The sequence below is a fragment of the Spermophilus citellus genome (genome assembly GCF_964194105.1).
Source record: "Spermophilus citellus genome assembly, chromosome: 6".
NCBI lineage: Eukaryota > Metazoa > Chordata > Mammalia > Rodentia > Sciuridae > Spermophilus > Spermophilus citellus.
Genome location: NC_138187.1, coordinates 95,527,848 through 95,550,047, shown reverse-complemented (window position 1 = coordinate 95,550,047; position 22,200 = coordinate 95,527,848). Strand labels below are relative to the sequence as shown.

Here is a 22,200-nt window from a genome sequence, read left to right as displayed (position 1 = left end):
GGTTGCATTTCAAAATGTGGTATTCAAAAATGTATTTCTAAATAATGTCATCAGATTTAAACAACAACAACAACAAAATTCCAAATCGATGATTTTTTTGTTGTTCAGCATGCAGCATTCCCTTTTTAGAAAGGTAAATTTATTTTTCATGACATCTAGAGTATATGAATTTGGAGAAAATACTTACCAAGGCACGAGAGCAAATTCATTTTAAGCTAGGTTGGACTCTGACGAATAGAATTTTTGTCGTTGTTTTCCTGTACTGAAGTAGAGAAGAATCAAACCTGAGCTGTTTGTACAAGGCAGCATTTACCTAGATTCCCTAAGCAAACTTCAACTGGACAAACAAGATTGCGGCAAGCAAGTGTTAGACAGAATACATCTGCCTTTAGATGTCCACAAAGTTCATCTCGGTTTTAATGATCCCATTATGATGATTATGGAGTAACACAGGATTTAACCCAGTACTTCACAAATTTATTTGAGCACCAAATCCCTTTTTTAAAATGTTGTGCATATTCTAAGACATTGAAAAGAATCTAGGAGACGTTGTAAACACGTATGAGTGAGTGTCTTGGGATTGCTTGATTTCCCAACTCTAAACCCTGTCGTCTTGATCATTTATCAGTTAGAATCCAAAGAGTCCCATAGCTCTCTACAGTGCAACCAAGAGCTAATTTTTGTAAGGATAATAAAATGTTAGAAAAATTTTGAACCTATAGTATGGCTTCAAAGCACCTGCAGTTTTTTCCTAAGCATGGTTACCGGCAGTACCCCTGTAATGCTCAAGAGTTCACACACACACACACACACCCCATATCAGTAGTCATCTGTGGAGATCACTGCTCTAAGGTTCCTCTGAGTTTCCTTTTATGTCTGGAGTGACATGACAATCCCTTTTATGTGCTCACATTATTAGGGTTTCATGGCACTATCCTAAGTATTCCACTTATCTTGAATCTTATAGAAGCATTTTTAAATCTTTTCTGCCTTCGGTGAGGTTTAAGAAGTTAGGCTTAGCTGCCACAAACTCAGAGAAGTGTCTGTGATTAACACCTCACCAGACATGACTGTTCCTTCCTCTGGTGTTCACTCCTGGTCCATCTGGGCGGTGATATGCACTTGGAGGCAAGTCTGGGACAAAGTCATTACCTCCCATCCTGAAAAAGAGGGAGAGACAGGAAAGCACAGTGGGAATCAGTTCTGTTCACAAGGAAAGTTGTGAGCCCATGGAGAAAACCCGACCTCAGGGTGGGTGTGGTCAAAGAGGAAGTTGGGAGAGGCCTGCAGAGCCTGCCTGATTTGGAGAGGCACTCAGGCTGGGGATATGTCTCAAGTCACATTTTTATTAGGATGTAACATATGCCCATTTAAATAAAAAAAAAAACTTGGGAAACAAAAATGTTGTGTAAAAGTAAAGCACATTCCCATCTCTTCAAAGACAGCCATGTGAACATTGCGATGGGGTGCTTGCATTCTCTCTTCTACAAGGTCTAGTCATTTTATCTTTCCTTAGAAGTGAATTGATGATCTCTGACTTCAGGCTGCAGATGAAAAAAACCCAGGCACTGAGTCTTGAGGGTCCTGGGTGGAGACTTCCTGTCAGTAGTGGACCCAAGAACAAAAAGGAGACATTCTCCAAACAAGCAAGACCTAGATATGGAGCAGGATAAACCTCCATCCGTTTTTCTTTCTCATTATTGTTTCTGGAATAAATCTGCCTATAGAGTTTTAAAGGGAGCCAAGGCCATTAACTCTTCTGATCAGCTCCAACTGAGAAAGCCTGCCCAGTGACCAGGGGGTGCTGCTGGACCTACAGACCCACTCCTGGGTCTCCCAGGTGTTTCTTCATTTCCTGATGGGAGCACCCAAAAGAATAGCCTTCAAACAAATCTAAACTCCGGGTACATTTTGTCCCTTTCACAATCCGTTCCTTGATCCCCTGTAAACACTGTTACTTGGTTAGGCTCCATAACACTGGGGTGTCCAAAAATAAGATTTTCATTCTTGGCTTTCACATTCACATTATGGCTTAATGAGAGAGCAAGAGAGAGGGGTGCTGAGAGAGGCCAGCTGAGATTGAAGGACTGTAATTAAAAGCCACCTAAGCTGGGACAGCAGAAAGGTCACCTGAAGCAAGGGTGATTAACATTTCCAGGCACCTGAACTGACATATCTCTGGCTGAAGAGCAACATCTTCAAGACACACTATCATTTATAAAATGAAGGAGCTTCAAGGCTGAACCTTTGCCTTTATTACAGATTTTTTTTATAACTTTTAAAGATTACAGGAAACCATTTGGTAGGTAGATATTTTTTTTAAATTATGGTTTCATGGGGGAAATAAAAGCATCAACTTTGAGATCAAAATGTGTTTCCATGCGAGAGCAGCTTACTAAATAGAGCATTTAGTCATTTTCTCTCACTGACATGCGAAGCCTTTTAAAATTCTTTCTCTGAATAATAGTTAACTGTTGTTTTTCACCAAACAGACTTTCCAAGGATTAATCTCTCTCTTGTGCCACAGCATCAAAACCCAGGCAAAGATTGTTCCTAGTCTGCCCTGGGTACAAGACCACATTTGAAGCCCAAAAGATAGTGAAGGGGCAGCTCTGAGAATACAGTGTTTATTCTCAAAAATCAGACACACTGATAAATACTTGGATGGATGGGTGATAGATATAATATCCAATTGTGGTGACTAAAGGAGGAAAAATTTCTATAAACTTTAAAAAAAATTTTTAGTTGTCAATGGACCTTTAGTTTATTTGTATGTGGTGCTCAGACTCAAACCCAGTGCTTCACACATGCTAGGCAAACGCTGTACCACTGAGCTACAACCCCACCCCTCTATAACCTTTTTGATAAGTCATTTTCAGTGTAGTTAAAATTTTACATGTGAATATGATCCTAACCTTATAGTTTTAGGAATATATAAGCTAAAATATGAGTGCACATATATGCATGGGTTATTATTACTATAATGTCCATAATAGTGGAGGGAAAAGTAAAGAAAGAAATAGGCTTAGGCTTGATCCTATAAATTCTCCAAGGATTGAATAAGTCGTGGCACACACCCAGATGAGGCCAACTTACTATCTCTTTTGCAAAGCTTGAGTGAGAGCCATACTGGTTGATGAGAACATGTGCTACCTTGTTAAGAGGAAAGGGCAGGTGGTAGCAATATAAGTGAAATGGCCTCAGAAATGGAAATTGGCACATTAGAATGATCAAATAGGGAAGGACAGACCTCAGTTAACGCTGAAGGGGACTGAAAGTGAGAGGGAGTGGGTGGAATCGAAGACCATTCGTATTTTCCTCTTCATATAAGTAAGTGTTGGTTGGTTCTTTCAATGAACCTATATTACCTTTGTTACTATAAAGATAAAAATAAAATTGTTTTAATGTAATTTTTTTACCTTAATAATGTTTTTCTTTTTTTTTTTTTTCTTCTCTCCTTCAAATTCTGTTTCTGAGTGGTTGGGTTGCTTGGAATTCAGCATGACAAAGGCAAGATCACCTGCCTCCTGTCCCACCTTAGTGCTCTTGCCCTTCTCTTGCCATAGGCTTCTTTTTTTAATATTTATTTTTTTAGTTTTAGGTGGACACAACATCTTTATTTTTATGTGGTGCTGAGAATCGAACCCAGTGCCTCACACATGCTAGGCGAGCACGCTACCATTTGAGCCCCAACCCTAGCCCCAACCATAGGCTTCTTAACACTTTAAATAAACTAGACTTCTTCTAGGCTTATGCACAAATGTGGGTTTCAAGTCACAAATAGATCTGTGTTCAATGGGGCTTTAAAAAGTGGAAAATAATATTTATGGTTTGAAAGGAAACGTGAAATTGTGTGAGCCTGTGGTTTCTCCTCTTTCTCACCTCATTTGTGTCAGTGACACAGTTTCACTTTCTTTCCACCATGCTGCCTCCCAAGTTTTAGAAATACTGTGATACATTTGATGCAATAAATGAATCCTTCACTTGGCCGGATGGAGTCCTCAGATTATGTCCTTTGGTAGGAAGTGTCTTCAAATTAATTATGTTAGAAAAGGAACAAGGGTTTCAGGATATTTGGTTTTGTCCTTATACAGAAAAACATTAGAAACAGGGAACAGATATACATTTCTGTTTTGTCATCATACATATTTTACTGAAAGTTGAGATTTGATTTTAAATTCACTACTTACACACAAAAGACAGAATTCAGAATTGGTAGGACTTGAGTCAGATGATTAAACACTTTCCAGGTTCAACTCTCTCTAACTTTATGATTAAAAGCCAAAACTATGGGTAAAACTAACCTTCACTAGGTGTTTATACTGTTGGAACTGAATATCAAATTGGGAAGAAAATAAAGATAGGACACGGCAAGCTGAACCCGTGTTTATTCTAGGCCGTTTCTCCTTCCTCGGTTTACACCGCATCTTTTTGTAAAAGCAATACATTGAAGTGATATTCACTTCCCTACTGTGGCCAGCAGGCACAACCTCTAGAGTTTGATTTTATAAGATCATGTGTTATCATCACATTGTCATAATGTCCTTATATTTAAAATATTACATTATATGTATATATATATATATATCTTCCAAAAAATGACATTTGAAACCATATCTTTAACAAAAACAAAAACAACAACAACAAAGCAAAAAAAAAAACAAAAAAAAAAAACCTTCTTTTTGTTGTTAAAAGAATTTGGTACCAAAGAACTGGTTAAATCTCAGATATGTAAAAAAAAAAAAAAATCAGAGTTTCTATTGTTTTATTGATAATAGTAGAAATACTAGTTAGTTGTTAGATACCTTTTCTCCTGATTCAAAATTGTAGAGGTCTGGGGGTGTGGCTCAGTGGCAGAGCCCTTCCCTAGCATGTGGGAAACCCTGGATTCCATCCTCAATACTACCAAAAAAAAAAAAAAAAATTGCAGAAGAACACAAATACCACATTACCCACAGAAAGAGCCAATTGACAAGCACAACCTTTGCTGGTAACGCTCCTCTTTATAACTTTTCCGTGTCTGCAGAGTGCATGTGGAATTGCAGTTTGGGTAATATTCTTCACACCATTTTGTGCATTTAGTTGAATGTTTTGTTAACTTCCAGCTTTTATCTCATCCGCACGTGGTTAGACCCCCCAGAACCGGGCCTGACTGACAGGCTTCCCTTTCCATGAACAAGGCTGAAGTTCCCTCTCCCATCTCTGCTCTCTGCCAAGACTGAGATGGAGAGCACTACTTTTCACTTAATTGTCTGTCAACACTGCCTTAGTGTTTCCAGATTCCTGGGACTCGGATGTAATGGGAGTTCACAGGAATCTCAGGATCCACTCTGGCAGGTCTCAGCCTGGGGGAGTTAAGGTTAGGGAAGGAGCTGAAAACCATCAACCTGCACCCACAGCCCCATCTCTGTAACAGAGATTCCCCCACCCCCAGCTGGTGGCTTCTGAGAATTGTGTCATCTAAGCAACTTATAGGTGGACCTTGGAGGGGTGACATGTACAGTAGTTGATCTGCCTCAAATCCTAGTTGGCCCTCCTCATTCTTACTTAAAATGCACACCCCAGCCCACCCCCTCCTCAGAAAGCAGGGGACCCTGATGTTCCTCTTCACCTTTACCAATCTACTCACCTGAGGCATTAAAGCTTTCTGTGTTCCCAGCCACGGCTGAGGACTTCAGCCTATATGAACCACCCCATCTGCCACCACCCTGACAATGACCTGCATCTGCCTGGAAGGCGCACACAGCTGTGATCCCCATCAGCCGGAATGGCCCACCAGACATCTTTCTGGGTTTACCATGTCTCCTTAGACACTATGATCAGGCCACTCCTTGACAGAAAGTCCCCAGCTGGATGGCTTTCTTTGACCCCAAAGTGCAACTCCTGTTTCCTTTCTCCCCCGTGAAGCCTGTCTACACAGGGCACACAGTGGCTCTGGGCAAAAGCCCACTCATCATACAAATGGTTGAAATAGCTTTTCAAAAAATATAAAGATTGCTGGACCAATTGAACCACTACCTATTCAAGCAGGGGTTGTGTTAATTTTGTGATTTGGATGATAGACGGAATGAACACAGGACAGTGGCAAATGAAGAATGATGAAGTGACACCAAATTTTATCTCAGTCATCCCTGTGGAGCTGTGTCTTCATCTGTAACATGCAGAGAGGAATAAGACACCCCCCTTGCAGGGGCATGACCATCCCATGATAAAGGGGTGTAATGGGCTGCGAATTATACCTGGAACACAGGGAGCATTCACTGAATGTTTGTCACAGCACTGTGGTATGGGATTGGAAATGAAAAAGGACCTGAGGTTGAATACCAGCTATACCAATTACTTACTGGACAACTTTGGGACATTGTTCGACCTTTGTATTTCATTTACAAATGGGCAGCAGTAATGAGCCTGGCACTGAAAAAGCAACAGCCGTTCTCCCAACCTCTCTCACCTAATGCTACTTTTCCCAGGTACAGAGAATTGGATGATTTTTTTTAAAGAACCATTTCATGCTGTAGTTTGACCTGTCTCCCACCTCTGTGTGGGATGGGTAATAATGGTTCAAGGGCCTCTGATGGGCTCAAATGCCAATACCGCATAGTATCCCAATGAGCACAGGTACCAGCGAGTGTGTTTTGAAATAAGAACTGAATGCTAATGAGACTTAGTCTAATCTATATATTTTTAAAACTATATTTATCCTATTCTCATAAAATAGGTTGTCAGGATTAATTTTGCCAAAGCCCTTGTTATTTTGGTCTTCAGAGAGGTAGTTTAACTAAAGGTGTACAGTGAAATTAAAAAGGGATAGTCTAGATTATCCCTGAGAGTCTGGGGTCTACTTTTGGCTGAATGCTTAGAAGTTAAATCAGTTAATTAAGCTTAGTTATTTCAAGACTCTGAGTAGGTTCAATGCTATCTAAATCAGATGACTGTAAATTCATTTGTCATCCACTGAGATTGCAAAACATGGGCTCATGTTTTGTGTCTTTCTGGAGATAAGAGGAATATGTATGCTTAAAACGAAAAGAAAGTTGGCAAAAGTGAGTTCGGGGAAGTTTCGAGAAAACAGAACTTTGCAGATTATCATCCTGTGAGTCCTCCATAAATAAGTATGACCTGACTTCTAAAGTGGACTACTGCTTTCTGTTAACAGAATACTCTGCCTCCTATACATTCTAAATCAGAGTAACATTTTGTTGGCCTGTTGCCAGAAGTCTTCCATAATTACTACCCTGTCTCTAGCTTTGTTTCCCTCTTTATTTGGCTAGCTATGTAATTATTATGGCAGTCTCTGGAATCAGGAATTATATTTTGAGTATTAAACTTTTTTTTTAAAGAGAGAGTGAGAGAGGGGGAGAGAGAGAGGGAGAGAGAGAGAGAGAGAGAGAGAGAGAGAGAGAGAGAGAGAGAGAGAGAGAATTTTTAATATTTATTTTTTAGTTCTCGGCGGACACAACATCTTTGTTGGTATGTGGTGCTGAGGATCGAACCCGGGCCGCACGCATGCCAGGCGAGCGCGCTACTGCTTGAGCCACATCCCCAGCCCAGTATTAAACCTTTTGAACTGTGTTCATGGGGGTTTGGAGGACCCTGTCATCTGCACTTGGATATTTGAAGCTCCTTCCTAAATGAATGTCTCATGCAATTAATTTGCTATAGAATGAATTTGAAGTTCGAATGAAAGCCAGTTCCTTGGTTGTTTTCAGATTGAGTGAATCATTGAGCCTGATATGAGAGAAACTTCAGGGCGTTCAACCTCATTTGTGGCTTCCCAGTTCATTTAGTGAACAAGATATTTTCATGATCAGACACTTTCATGATTGATTACTGTAATGTTTATTTTATTTTAACATTAATGGTGCTACTTCATTTTGCATTATTGAGAGATACGTATTTAATTATCTCAAGTGATCTGAGTCCAACATGTAGGCATATTGGGGATCCTAATTGTAAATTAGGCAAATGTGATTTCTACATTTCTACGTTTTAGCAATAAAATCATGCAGTAAACACTGCTTGAGTAACTACTGTGTGCTGTGACCAGACTGATACGTGCCTACCTACAAGTGACTGACTCATTAGATTCTATGAGGACACCAACAGTGAAAGGTGAACCCACACCCATCAGCACACCCTGAGTGGGAGAATGTCTATTACAGAGAGACGAGGGAGAGAAAGGACTCCCTCTTCCCGAGAAGTGTTGTTGACAAGTTCTCTTGTAGGGAGTGTTGATGTCTGGGTGGAGTTTGCTCTGGAAGTTCCAGGTGTGTCAATATTATTCCTGAGGACATGCTGGGATCTTTTTATATTTTATTTGTTTTAATTAGCTATACATGACAATAGAATGCACTTATATACTTTGATATATCATACATGGATGGGATATAATTTCTCATTTTTCTGATTATACATATTGTAGAATCACATTGGTCATATAGTCACATACATACATACAGTAATAATGTCTGTTTCATTCTACTCTCTTATCTCCACATCCCCTGCCTTCCCCTCCTTTCACTTCCTTCTACCTAATCTAAGGTAACGCTATTCTTTTATTTTTATTTATTTATTTTTTTGCATTACAATTCTTAATACACATATATACCACAATTTTTGTTATCTCTGTCTGTATATAAAGTATGTCGACACCCAATTCAAATCTTCATACATGTACTTTGTATAATGAAGTCCATCATATTCCACCATCCTGGTGGGAGGGAAAGGGAGGGGGCAGGGGATTAGCAAGGATGTTGGGATCTTAAAAGAGACAAATAATTGATAAATAGAGTCAGAATTGGGCTCAGGTTTTATACCAGTGGTCACTTATTCACCAGCCTCAGTTTCTCTCCGTGTAGAGCAACTGAATCTCATGGCACACTCTGCTGCAGCCTTTCCTTCTGAGCTATACTCCTTGGGTAGGGGTTCCCAAGAGAGAAGGAGTCTGAGAGGCCGCACTTGGATCAGGGGCCCTCCTTCACTGAGAGCAGGAGAGGCTCCCTCCCTAATTCCCACACTGCAAGCAATAGCAGAGGAAGAGGCCCCACAGAAAGGAAGCAGGGATGTCCAGACGCAAAGGGCTTGTGCTCTGCAGGATCCCGCTTCTTAAAACAATGAGGGACCAATGACTTTTCTTCTCTTTTTTCCTACCATTTGCATATTGAAACTTTAAAAAAAGATATGCAAAATACATATTTATTTTTGAATTATTAATTGCAGCATCCAATGGCTATAAAACTCTCCCAACACTTGCTGCCTATCACAGGCTCATGTTGTCACAGACCCTCTGTCCTCAGCAATGTCCTTTATGGCCACCCGCTTCCTTTGCTCCCTCCTGTGGAGCTCAGCACCACCTTTTCTTTCTTCCACTAACCTTATAAAAATAGATGCTCTCCTAAGTTTCTGGCCTGGGGGTCAGGCTCTGTACACCTCAAAAGGGTGAGTGCCATGTCTGGAAATGGAGTTGGGAGCTTTACTCTTACTTGGACGCCCACAAGACCACTGCAGGTGTACATTTTGAAGTTTCTGGAAGAAGCTAGTGTACTCACACTTCTAAGGGATTATGCATTTGACTTCCCTTTGAAAGTAGTCAAGTAGACTGTGATACTTAAAACAAGAAAGGCACCTGTCACTGACATGTAACATGAAGGGAAGAGCGATGGCTTTGCCTTCTCTTCTTCTTACTGTGTCCATTTCTTGCAGCCTGAGCTTAGAGAGTTATCAAGGGCAGAGCTGCAGAATGAAGAACTCAGCAGATACCTTTCTTTGGCAGTGATAGATACCTTAACTTCACTGAAGTCTTCATCAGTTACACAAGGAAGTTAAGCACCATGATCTATGCAGTCATTTCCAATTCAAAAATTCTTTAACTTTTTTGTGTAACCAATTGACTTTTCCTTTCCCAGGGTTTTGATTATTTGTTAACCTCATTCTCTTGTTCTGTTCTAGCACCTGTGTTCCAATTAGTGGCCAAATAAGTGACATTTGGAACCTCAGCTAAAGTACAGTAAGGTAAGATCCTTTCCCTAGTTGAGTCCTTTGCTTGAGAAAAGGAATTGATAGTTTGATCTATTAGAGCAGATTAACAAGAAAGAAAAATTGGTAAGTTGGTGTTCTTCAACACAATTTACCACTTCTACTGTGTATTTCTTAATATACAGTCATGCTCAATTTCTTGCATATTAATAAAACTGTTCATTCAAAATTGAAATAAATTGACTATTTCAAATGCCCTTTTGTATATTAACAGGAGCTATGTGGAGTGTTTTCAAATAATACAAATTGTTTGAATTATTAGCATATGGATTGGACATTATAACTTGTCTAAATCTTATACTCTTAAGAATTACCCCTTAATTTACATTGCTTCTGTTCAGACTGCTATCCACAATCTGATTGTGAAGATAAAGAACCAGCATTGTGAGTCAATGCAATCCTTCTTAAATGCTTATCATTGATAATACTCTCTCTATTCCGCAAATGCTATGGCTATGACACCCAAATCCAATTCTCCCCTTGATCCTTGGCAACAAAACCCTGCTGCTGTAAAGGTTAGCACAGGGTTCGGTTTAAAAACCCTTGTCTCCTCAGACTCCTTTACAGTGGCCATGAGACCCAGTTCCAGCCAATGAGCTAAGTGATGGGCTTGATGGGCCCTTGCAGTAGTTTGTCTTCCTGGGTTAAAACAGGGGAACTGAGAGAGGAGAATTGCTTGGAATCATTTCCTTTGTTCCTATCCCATTGTCCTATCTGGAAACACAGCCCCCCTTTTGCAATCCAAGGAACAAAAGCCACTATCAGCAATGCTGGAGCAGGGAGATAAAATGAGCTCTGCCAAGCCTACCATCAGATTTCCTGTGGATGTGACAGGTACACGCCCTGGCTGGGTCTTGATGCACACAGCAGTATTATCAGATCCAGTGTTTCTATCCACATTTTATGCACAAAGGATAATTGATCTGAGATGTGAAAAACTTTTTCTTGTAGTGGTGTAGGTGAGGTCTGAACTTGAACCTGTCAGCTGCTTTTCCCTGCATGCTGCTGCCCCAGGTTGGGCCTAACTGAGGGTGGCCATCAGCCTGGGCTGTTGCTGACTGCATTTCACAGCCAGTCCATGGGCATCATCAGCTTACTAAACCTTTGAATACCTTCCAATAACATGGGTCTTCCATTCCACTATCCATCTGCAAAATTAAGTGAACTGAGGTTATTTCCATAAAGAAAGAAAAGCCTCTGGCTAGGCAGAATCCAGTGCATTTGGATTGCCTATAAATGCAGGTGAAGGAAATATTAATTCCTAGTATCCTCCTTTGCATTTTGTTCTTTTGAAATGAAACTTTAGAAACTAATGGTTACCAAAACTCAGATTTTAATCTACAATTCTAACTAAGTAACCTCCTTCTAATGATCTCCAATATTTCAGTCATCCTTACTTTGTTCTGGGGAAAAAAATAATGCAGGTAAAAGATAAGTTATATAATGAAATTTCTTTCCAAAGAGTCATGCCAGGCATTGAGGTAGGCACTGAGCTAAACTGGGGGAGGAGAGAGATGCTGAATGATGGAAAAAAACCTTGGGCTGGAAAATAAGAGACTGAAAATGCAGGTGATAGCTCAGCTCTTCTGTGGCATTAAAAAATATATATCACCTTTCTGGACCTTTGCTCTTTATTTGTAAATTGAGGGTGTAAGATAGTCTGATTTGCTGTTAGCACAAAATAATAGCTTATCTCCTTGACTCTCCTTTGAAAATGTAGGAAGTACTCTGACATCTGTTAAACCCATAATTTTTCCTTTTAATCATTGAACCTAGGAGTTATCAGCTCTTTCCTTTTCCCTCACTTTCTTCCTAATACATCCTGAATCCTGTGTCTCTTTGTCTCCTTTGTCCTGCCCATACTTCACATCTTCCTCCTGTCTTGCCTGGACAATGACATAGTGGTCACCTGGCTTCCATTCTGGCCACACTAAGAGGTAGTCCTCTTGGGGAACTCTATCAGATCTTGTTCCCTGTTTGAGACCTGCTGAAAAACTTCAGTTCCTTCACATGCATCTGGAATAAACCCAAATGCTTTACCATCACTTAACAAATCTGATAGGATCTGGTTTCTCTTTGTACCTGCTCCCCCTTACTAAATTGCAAATTCCAGCATCCCTGCCTCTCCCTCCTCCTCCCCTTGAATGCTTCTCTTTGATCTTTCCCCTTGGATTCTGGCATGCTATTCTCTCTCTCTCTCTCTCTCTCTCTCTCTCTCTCTCTCTCTCTCTCCCTTCCTCCCTCCCTCCCTCCCTCCCTCTCTCCCTCTCTCTGTCTCTCCTCTTTCTCCTTGGACCCTGGTTTGCTGTGCTCTGTCCTTGGCACTTGCCACCATGGGCTCTTCCATGTAGTTCTCTCTCCCTAGACCTCCCCCAACTGCTCTCTCTGAGCCCTGTCCCAGGGACCCAGTGTAATTCCCTTTAAAAAGTGAACGTTTTATTTTTAAGGCATATTAAAATAGTCTCTTGTCAACAAAATACCTGCACATGTAGTGTAAAGGATTCAGGCAAAACATGACCTGATCTAAGCTCCACAAGGGTAGGACCTTAGAGGTTTTTAACACTGCCCAAACCACGCTGCAAGAGTCTTGTTAAATATTTATGGAATGAATGATTTGAAAGTCAGAAAATGCCATAAGTTAAATAGTCCAAAGAAATTAAGCCCTGCTCCTAGATGCCCCTGACAAGTGTGTGATTTAAATGGGAAAGGGAAAAAAATAAAGAAAAAAACAGTTGAAAGGACAGAAGGACAGGCAGTGGTACAGATAACAAATAGATAGCAGTAAATCCTTGGGAGGGGCACTTCCGGGATCTCTGTTCTACTCTAGCCATTTCTGCTGGATGCTCATGGGTGACAGTATCTATGTATCTTACAGACATTTATTAGCTAAGTATGGCACATTGCAATCAGGAATTTTGTTAAACAAAAGCCTAAAATCTGAAATAATGAATTATTGGACCTCTAAGAGCAAAATTTTGTCTCTTCTGCGTGCATGCTCAGATTCCCTTGATGCAGGGATTTCGTGCATGTTAAGCCGATGTTCCAGATGCAGTGAGTGTGGAAATGTCTGTGGAGCTGAGTGCAGCTCATGTGCAGGGCCTCTCCCTCCAAGCTCTGCACAGTCTACTTCAGCTTCAAGTCGATCTTCCCAGTGCTGGTACAGGGTGGCACATGGTGCACACATATTCAAAAGGCTGATGGGAAAATGCAAACCAGAAACATGTCTTATCTGTCAATTAAGTGATGTAGCCTCATGGTTAGATTATAGCAATTTGGGGGCTTTTTTGTTTTCTGCCAATTGAGATTTGACAGCTGTTTATAAAATATTTACATTCTGATTTCAGTCACATTGACAGCACGTTTGGGTCTTCGGAAGATGATAATTACACGTTAGGAAAAATGTTAAAAAATTTGAAGCTGATTTATTGAGGAGAAAAATCTGTTCTTAAAATTGAACAAAGGAAGGGCATCCACTCTTTTAAAGGATACACTCAAAATAAAAGTCAGAAATAGTAGATATGTATGATCCAGAAACATTCCCCTTACAACATGTGAAGGAGCAGCTTTCCATACCCACCTGTCCCAGGCATCCTACTGTCCCTGGTCAGCTCTGTTCAGTTAGATCTGTGCTTCTTGCTTTTTTTCACTTTCCTATGCAAATAAAAGTGGCAGTATTTGTATGATACATGGGTAAATTGAATAGCATTTTAGTATATGTAGATGGAGTTTATGAAAAAAAATTACAATATATATTCTTGGTTTTAAACATAAAATAAAAAAAAAATGAGAAGAACACAAAGTATTGAACTTATATAGAATTTAAAAATGCAATACTTCCAGTTGCTTCAAGGACAAGCATAAATTAACATAAACTTCTTTTTAATCAGACATTGTGTGAGAAAGGGTGACCTGTAACTCTTGGTCAGTGGTTTTATCCAAGTCTTGATAGTCACCAACTGTGACTACTTGCTCAACTATGTAAGAACAAATATATAATAGAGAATGCAAATATATTTTTAATATTTTTATTAGTACATTATAGTTATACACAATAGTGGGGCTTCCTTTGACATATTCGCACATGTGTGGAGTATAATTTGCTCTGTTTCAATCCCCAATACCTTCGCTTTGCCTCCCCTCCTTCTCCACGGCTGCCCTTCCTCCACTCTGCTGGTTAAAGATCTCTTTTAGAGTCATTCAGAAGCTTCCTGTAATTGATCCTATGTTTACAGAATCTAACAGCTATTACTTTCTTTCATTGACAAATGCACTGTGGAGACTTCTGGGATTATGTGAATGACTTTAGAATCTAATCTAACATTTTAGCTAAAGTATTATTTTTTTTAAATTTAGGAGAATGCATATTCTTTTATAGTCATCCTTCAGCACATAGCCTGGACCTCATTAAAAGGTTGTATCGGCTGCAAGTGGACTGAAGTGGTCTTGGCCCTGACATCTATGTGAACAGGAGCAAAAGTATGATTGGAAGAGGCCATGTGTCCACCCCTACCCAACCACCCTGCTCACCCTGCTTTGTCCCAGCATCCTCACCCTTGGAGTGTATATTCCAACAGTCAACCCAAAAATCCTAATACCCTCTCTCCCTAGCATTATGCCTGTGCCCTGGCCACCAGGTGTATAAAGGGGACTATGTCTTGTGAAAAGACCACTCTATTCCCTAGCTGTGAGTGGAAGCTGAGTTTTTGAGCAGGGAATTCCAGGGACTTGGGTATCTGAAGTCTGGTTGAGAAGTCCAGCTCCTTGTAGAAGAAGCTAAGCTCCCTGGAGAGAGTCATGGCCAGAGGAAGGCCAAGGTGGGCCCTCTGACTCGGTGATGTTCAGCCATGAATGTGTCTGCAGTCACCTATTGAATCATAGATGTTGACTGGGAAGAGCCGAGACTGGCTTGAGCTTTCATGTTTCACCAGATGAAGCTGAAACTGATGCTGATGGTGAATAAGAGATCTGAAATGAAGAAGCTGAGGCAAGGCCCCTGAGGCCTAGGTCTCAGGACACTTTTGGACAGAAGTATCTGCTTCCAGGGACAGCAGAGTAGTGCCCAGGCTCTGGGCAGCGGACCTCACCAGGCTCCCCAACCTGGACTTCCACTTCTCACTCTGGATTCTGCACCCTATCCCTTAGCAACGTGTGTCTCTAGTTCTCAAGCTCCCAATTATTCTTCCTGAAAGGCAGCAGATCACCATGGCTGACACTGAGCTTGATGTCTGTGTGGCAGAGCCCACATTGGCTGCGCCCAGAGCATCGTGGAGAAATAGCAGGTGCCAGGTGTCCCCATAGTGGTTATAGCCTGTCTAGCTCTGAGGCACAGCGGCAGATTCAACTGAGCTGTGCCTGCCTCTGAGGACTGGTCCTCTGTCCCTGTTTGGCCAGCTAGGATCTGAGGGCATTGGTGTTGCTGTTGTACACTGGGGATTGGCCGCATGAGAGGTGGGAAGCACTGCCATCAGGTTCCCAAGAGCACGTTAAGTGGAAGTGGTCAATGCAGTAGTGCTCGTGTGATATTATGTTATAGAGAACAGGTTAAAAAGCAAAAGGAAACTTTTCAGAGGTGATCCAAATGAAAACAATGCATTTTAAATAAACTATGTGTAACCTTTCAGAGGACATTTTAGCTAAAAGGAAAGGGGGATTATCAACCAGGAATAAAACAGAAAACAAAATCGTAGAAAATACTTTCAAATAAAAAGAATATTTAGAAATGAATAACTAAGTCATGCTATCCACAAGAAAAATAGAGTGCAAAAAACAAGATAATTTGGTTAAATTATATCACAAAATATGTTTACCATAAAAGTAGCATCATCATATGTGAACATCTTAAATAAAATTAATCTTATGAAATGGCTGTAAAAATTGTAACAAAAGAGCAGCCATAGAAAATCAGGAGTAATCAGGTGAAATAATCTATATGATAATTACATTCATTAAAATCTAGATTTGGCTACACTGAGATTCCATCTCACTCTGGTCAGAATGGCAGTTATCAAGAATTATAAGTAATAATAAATGTTGGTGAGGATGTTGGGGGAAATGTTCACTCATACATTGATGCTGGGACTGCAAATTGATGCAACCACTTTGGAATGCTGTATAGCGATTCCTTAGGAAACTTGGAATGGAATGACTATTTCATTCAGTTATCCTACTGTTAGGCATATAACCAAAGTACTTAACATCGGCAAACCATAGTGTTGTGGCCACATCAATGTTCATAGCAGCTCAATTCACAATAGCTAAGCTACGAAACCAACCTAGATGCCCTTCAATAGATTAATGGATAAAAAAATGTGATATGTATACACAATGGAATATTACTCCACCATAAAGAAGAATTAAATTATGGTATTTGCTGGTAAATAGATAGAACTGGAGACCATCACGCTAAATGAAATAAGCTAATCCCCTCAAAAACAAAAGCCACATGTATTCTCTGATATGCAGATGCTGACTCACAATAGGCAGGGGTTGGAGGGAGTGGATGTTTAATGGATTGGACAGGGGAGAATCAGGGGATGGGAATGGGAAAGACAGTAGAATGAATAGGACATAATTTTCCTATATTCATATATGAGTACACATCCAGTGTAACTCCACATTATATAAAACCACAAGAATGGGAAGTTATACTCCATGTATGTATGATATGTCAAAATACATTCTAAGGCTAAGGTTGTAGCTCAGTGGTAGTGCACTTGCCTAGTGTGTGTGAGGCACTGAGTTCAATGCTCAGCATCACATAAAAATAAATAATATAAAATGAAGGTATTGTGTCAACCCAACTAAAAATTATATATATATAAACCATACACATTCTACTGTCATGTATAACTAAAAAGAACAAATAAATAAAAGAATATATATAGCTTGGAATTTATGAGTGGTACTTTTTAACTAAAAGAGAATTTTGACACATTTCTACAACATAGAGAAATTAAATTACCCTCCAAGAAAAAATGAGAAAGCTCTTAGGCTTACCATGAGAACCATTTGGAAATGGAGTTGAAAATTAAAGACACAACCTTTGCACCAAACAGCATTCAGCACACATGCAAGTATAAGAAGAAATTATTTCAAAGCACATGGAAGGATGCCTTAAAAGAGAGCTTATAATGTGATAAAAGGAAAAGTCTGCACATGTGTTATATTTACATCCCAGAGTATCAGAGGAAAAACGAAAATTCAATTTACACGGTTTCTTATTATTCTGAGACTGCAAACCCTATCCAATTTTAACAGGTCCTTTCAGCAAAATAGTTATTTGATTCCTGCTGTCTGTTCCTGAGATAGAAATTTCAGATGACCTGTACTAATGCTTTAATACACAGCTTCTATCTTTGAAGAGCTGAAAAATCCAGTATTGATAAGCTATATAGCTATTTTTTAAATGTTGTCGGTTTTTCAATATGACACCAGGTATCAGTGAGGTAATCAAGTTGTCATGGTCTATATCTTTAGCATGTTGGAATTTTTGATGCTTTTCACAGTGATAGACACAGATAAGCTTTTGGAAAATGTTTTGTGAGAAGGATGTGTTAATTGGCATACCAATGTAGAAGAAAAGGTCACTTTATTATATGTCTTCAGGGGTCATAGACATCCCGTCTATGAGAAATGGTTGACATGAGACTTGAGAAGAGCATGATTTGTATAGGCAGAAAGAAGCCAGAGGAATCTGCCAGGGCTCCCAGCCATATTTGAGGATGTAAGCCATGGCTTCCCACTATGCTGTGTGCTCATGGGGGAAGGAGATGTCAGGATGGGGAAGGCAAGGAGGCCACAGGAAAAGGACTTTGTATTCCTAGAGGAGCTTGGATTTTTATCTTGAAAGTAACAGAATGACACTGAAAGAGTTTGGCACAGGGAAATAGCACAAGGAAAATTAACCTGGCAACAATATGTGGAAATAGATTGAATGTGGGTGTTTTAGTCAGTTTTCTGTCGCTGTGACAAATTCCTGGGAGAAACAACTTAAGGAGGAAAGATTTATTCTGGTTCATGGTTTCAGAGGTTTCAGTCCACGGTCACTTGGCCCTGTTCTTTAGGGGCAGAACATCATATTGTGGAGCACGTGGTGGTGCAGAGCTTCTCATCTCATGGTCGGCAGGAAGAGAAGAGAGAGGGAGTGAGGAGGGAAAAAGATATAGTCCCCAAAGTCACACCTCCAAGGATCCACTCCCTTCACTTAGGAACCACTCCTACAGTGTCCACCACCTCCTCATAGTCCATTCCTCTGTAATCCACTGATGAGGTCAGAGCCCTCTTGACCTAATCATTTCCCAAGATCCCCATCTCTGAACATTGTTGCTTTGGGGACCAAGCCTTCAACACTTGAGCCTTGGGGGACATTCCAGATCCAAGCCATAGCAGTGGGGAACTATGAAGGTAGGTTACTTCTCTGGACAAACAGGAGGTCAAGGTCTGAACAGGGAGAGCCACCAGCAGGAGTAAGGAAAGAGCCAATTCACGAGACACAAGCAAGACATGGTGAGAGTCTGGACCTTACTCCTCCCTACACCAGTTTGCATTGGCCCTTTCTTGTGTTTTCACACTTTAGTGCTTTTGATTATTTGTCTTTTATGTGTGAATGTAAAGTGGATTCGGATCCTAAAGAAAAAAACAAACACCACCTCCTCTCGGGTTCTCTGTTGCATCTTACCCACCTTGGCTTCCTTCCATCATCCATGACGCCCTTGCCCAGTTCCATTTCCTCATCCTCCACTCTCCACCACTGCAGTTTGGCCTCTGTTCTCACCACTTCACTCTGCCCAACCGCAAAATGTGTTGTGGTATGCACACTTTGCACACCTCTAGGAGGGTGTATGCACAGTGCCATACCTCATAGTCTCTTTTACACACACACACACACACACATTTTTGTGTTTTGATTGTGAGTAGTGCAATGTTTATTATAAAAACATTGGCAGTCATGGATGTTGTGCTCTGAATGTCTGTGTTCCCAACAAATTAAAATGTATATGACAAAAATCCTAATTTCCAATGTGATGATATTTGAAGGTGGGTCTTTGGAAGGTATTAGGGATGAGGACAGAGAACCATGAGCGGGTTAGCACCCAATAAGCTAACTCAATAAGCAAGCTCAATCTTTAAAGGAAATGCATCTTAAAAGGGAGTGGCCATGGTAGGGATGGATGAAGCAGGTTCTGGAATCTGGTTAGGGCTTTTGAAACTAGGAGATATTGAAGCATGTGTGCGAAATGAAGGAAATAGCCCACAAGAGAAGGGCACACTGAAAATGGATGAAAGAAAGGGATGCTGCAGAAGCAAAATCCCTGAGTGTGCAAGAAGGAACAATGAGTGGATGAGCAGCCCCGGCAGGTGCAGGGCCGGAAGCAGAGTCATGGCATAAAGAAAGGTCAGAAGAGGAGGCTGCGCTCAGATCATTATTACTTTTCTTTGCCCAACTGTTATGGAATGGGCAGTAGACACTGTGCTCCACTGGATTCAAGTAAGGTAATAAGATCCTGAGGGTTTACACCGATAGCTCTGAAGAAAGGAAGCCAAGTGCACGGTGGCTGGCTCAGGGCCATCCTCCTCAGACAGACCTCTGTGTCCTGGCCCTGCTGTCTTCTCCAGCTGGGGCATCCTCATCAGGTGAGATCAGGTGAGCAGGCAGCATCGTGGATACAGGCCAGGCCCTGAACTTGGCTCCCAGGCTAGCACCCAGCTCTGACAGCGGCCAATGCCCGCGTTTTGTCTGGCAGTGAGCCCTTCCTGCGTGGGCACTTCTTCTGTCAGGTGAAGACCATAACATTTCCTTCTCATGGGTGGGCAAACAGTGAATGAGAATGTCCAATTTGTAGTTTTGAGCCTCCTGTACCTATGTTGTGCTCGGGGCGGGAGCAGCTAATGTTATTTTATCTCTCTCATCTTTTCTGTCTGCCAAGCCAAGACAGGAATACACCTTGTCACTCAGGATTGTTGTAAGAATAAAAAAGAAATTGCATAAAAAGTTCCTAGCATATGGAACTAAATATAAAGGGGAAGAAAGTGGTTATGAGTGTGTCGGGGCTGACTCTACTCTGCAGCAATAGAAATGGGCAACTTCCCAAAGAAGGTTGAAACAGAGAAAGTGATTTCTGATAGGAAGACAAAGTCTGCATTTAACTGGTGAGAGAATGGAAGCCAGATAAAGCCAGATGATGTGGCCAAGAACCAGTTTTCATTTGAAGTTAATAAATTTATTGAAAAGGGATTCATTTTCAATTCACTAAAGGTGAGGGTAGATTTTTGTGGGCTTATGACCACATTGTACAACAAACGTCTGCAGAGGCCAACTGGACGTAATGAGATTTTATATTGGGAAGTGACATTAATTACCACATCATCTCACAGCCTTGGAACTAGTGCACAAAACAAAACTAAGTACACTAGATCAAATTAATAAAATAAAATACAATCATTGATAGTATCATACATATAACATAAAAATGAGTGTATTTATATATTTAAAAAAATCAGGTGCTTCAGATTCTAAACAGAGCATAAGGAGCAAAGGGGAAATCCTGGCCCAGGACCTGGCTCATAGTAGGTACCCCATAGTAAAGGAAGAATATGTGAATGAATGAGTCCAGTTCTGCAACTCATGTACCTAATATGGAAGACCTCCATTTAGGAAAAACTAGTCAATGTGTCCTATTAGTTTATCAGCAAATTTAATATAAATTAATGCTTCATAATGACCAGCTAGGTTAATTCAGGAATTTCATGTGAACTGATGTGTCAAATTAAAAAATCAGAGGCAGGACACTGTGAAAGGCAAGTGATGTTAAGACTAGACAGAGCTGTGTTCCAGACAGAAGGCAGGCTGTGGTGTACTACAGTATTAACTGAAATAACATTATATATGCTTCAGAATGAAAATGTTCTTCTCCAAGAACAAGGAGGGTGTGGCTTAAAGCCAGAGGCATGGGAATGGTGCCAGAGTATTCAGAGAAGGCCAAAGAGTAGACATGGCCAAGACACTCAGGGGTCCTCTCCCCTTCCTTCTTAGTCCCTAGCCTTGGAGCCCCCATGAGTGGGTGAGTAACTCCAGAATTCTCAGAGACAAGTATAAGAAGCTGATGCTCAAAGTGTGGCTCAAGGACCAGCAGCAACCAGCAGCCCCTGGAAACTTACTGGAAATGCAGAAAATGAGACCCCAGCCCAGCCTTACTGAGTCAGAATCTGCAGATAACAAGTTCTCGGGTGACTCATGAGTACATGAAATTTTGAGAAGCCCTGGCATCAATGTTAGAAATGTGGGCTGTGAAGCACATGGTCTCTATTCAAATGCCCTTTCTACCTCAAGCAAGCTGATTTTCTCATCTCCTTTGCCCATCTGTACTCCATTGTTAAGTACCCCATAAATAATATTAGGAGAGATAGATGAGGTAGTTTCATGCAAGGTGTTTATATGAGGACTGCCTTTCAGTAAGCACTCAATCAATGTTGGCCTTTTTTATTACTTTTTCTCTGCTGAGTGGGACAAAAGGAAATATTGAGGAAAAAGAGTTCTTGGAACTTTTCTTTATTTTCTCAACCCTATGTTGATTCTGAAAGGGAGAAAAATCAGCTTCAAGCATGGACTTGAAAATGGATCTGATGATCTTTCTGAGTTTTCTTTTGCAATAAATGTTCCTTCTATTAACATCACGATGGACAAGTCCCTTAACCCCTCTGAGCCTCATTTTCCTCAGTATCTCTCACAATAGCTCTCCCACTTGTGAAAAATCAAGTGAAATGGTTCATAAAATGGCATTCTGTTCATTGTAAAGAGCTATTTCATAGAAGTTAGCCAGACAGATTTCTCAATTTAAAAGAATCAGCTGCAGATGAGAGGCTAAATAAATACAGGACTCTGAATTACATCATTTATAACACATGGTGTGAATGACTGATAGGACCATCTCCCTCTTCAATAGTGTTAAAAAAAAACAGAGCTGGTAAAGGGGTAAAAACAGATCTTATTCAGAAACTGTTGAAATAGTGGAATGAGAGCTCTGTGTTGTTCTGGGCTCAGTTTCTAAAACAACATGGACAAGAGGGGATTCACAGCCAAAGAGCAGGGTGCCATCAGTGGAAGAAAACTTACTCAGAGGCTTGTATCAGAAGGATGGAGATATTCTGGTTAAACAGATCTTCCAG

At 40.6% G+C, this 22,200-nt stretch overlaps 1 protein-coding gene across 1 annotated transcript in view; it reads left to right on the top strand.

Moving 5' to 3' along the window:
* Positions 1-22,200, top strand: part of CHRM3 (cholinergic receptor muscarinic 3) — a 415,689-nt gene that overhangs the window by 186,759 nt on the left and 206,730 nt on the right. Inside the window, exon 3 of the mRNA XM_081299117.1 lies at positions 9,949-10,011. The gene's annotated coding sequence lies outside the window, so the exon portion shown is untranslated. The remainder of the gene's footprint in view (positions 1-9,948; positions 10,012-22,200) is intronic.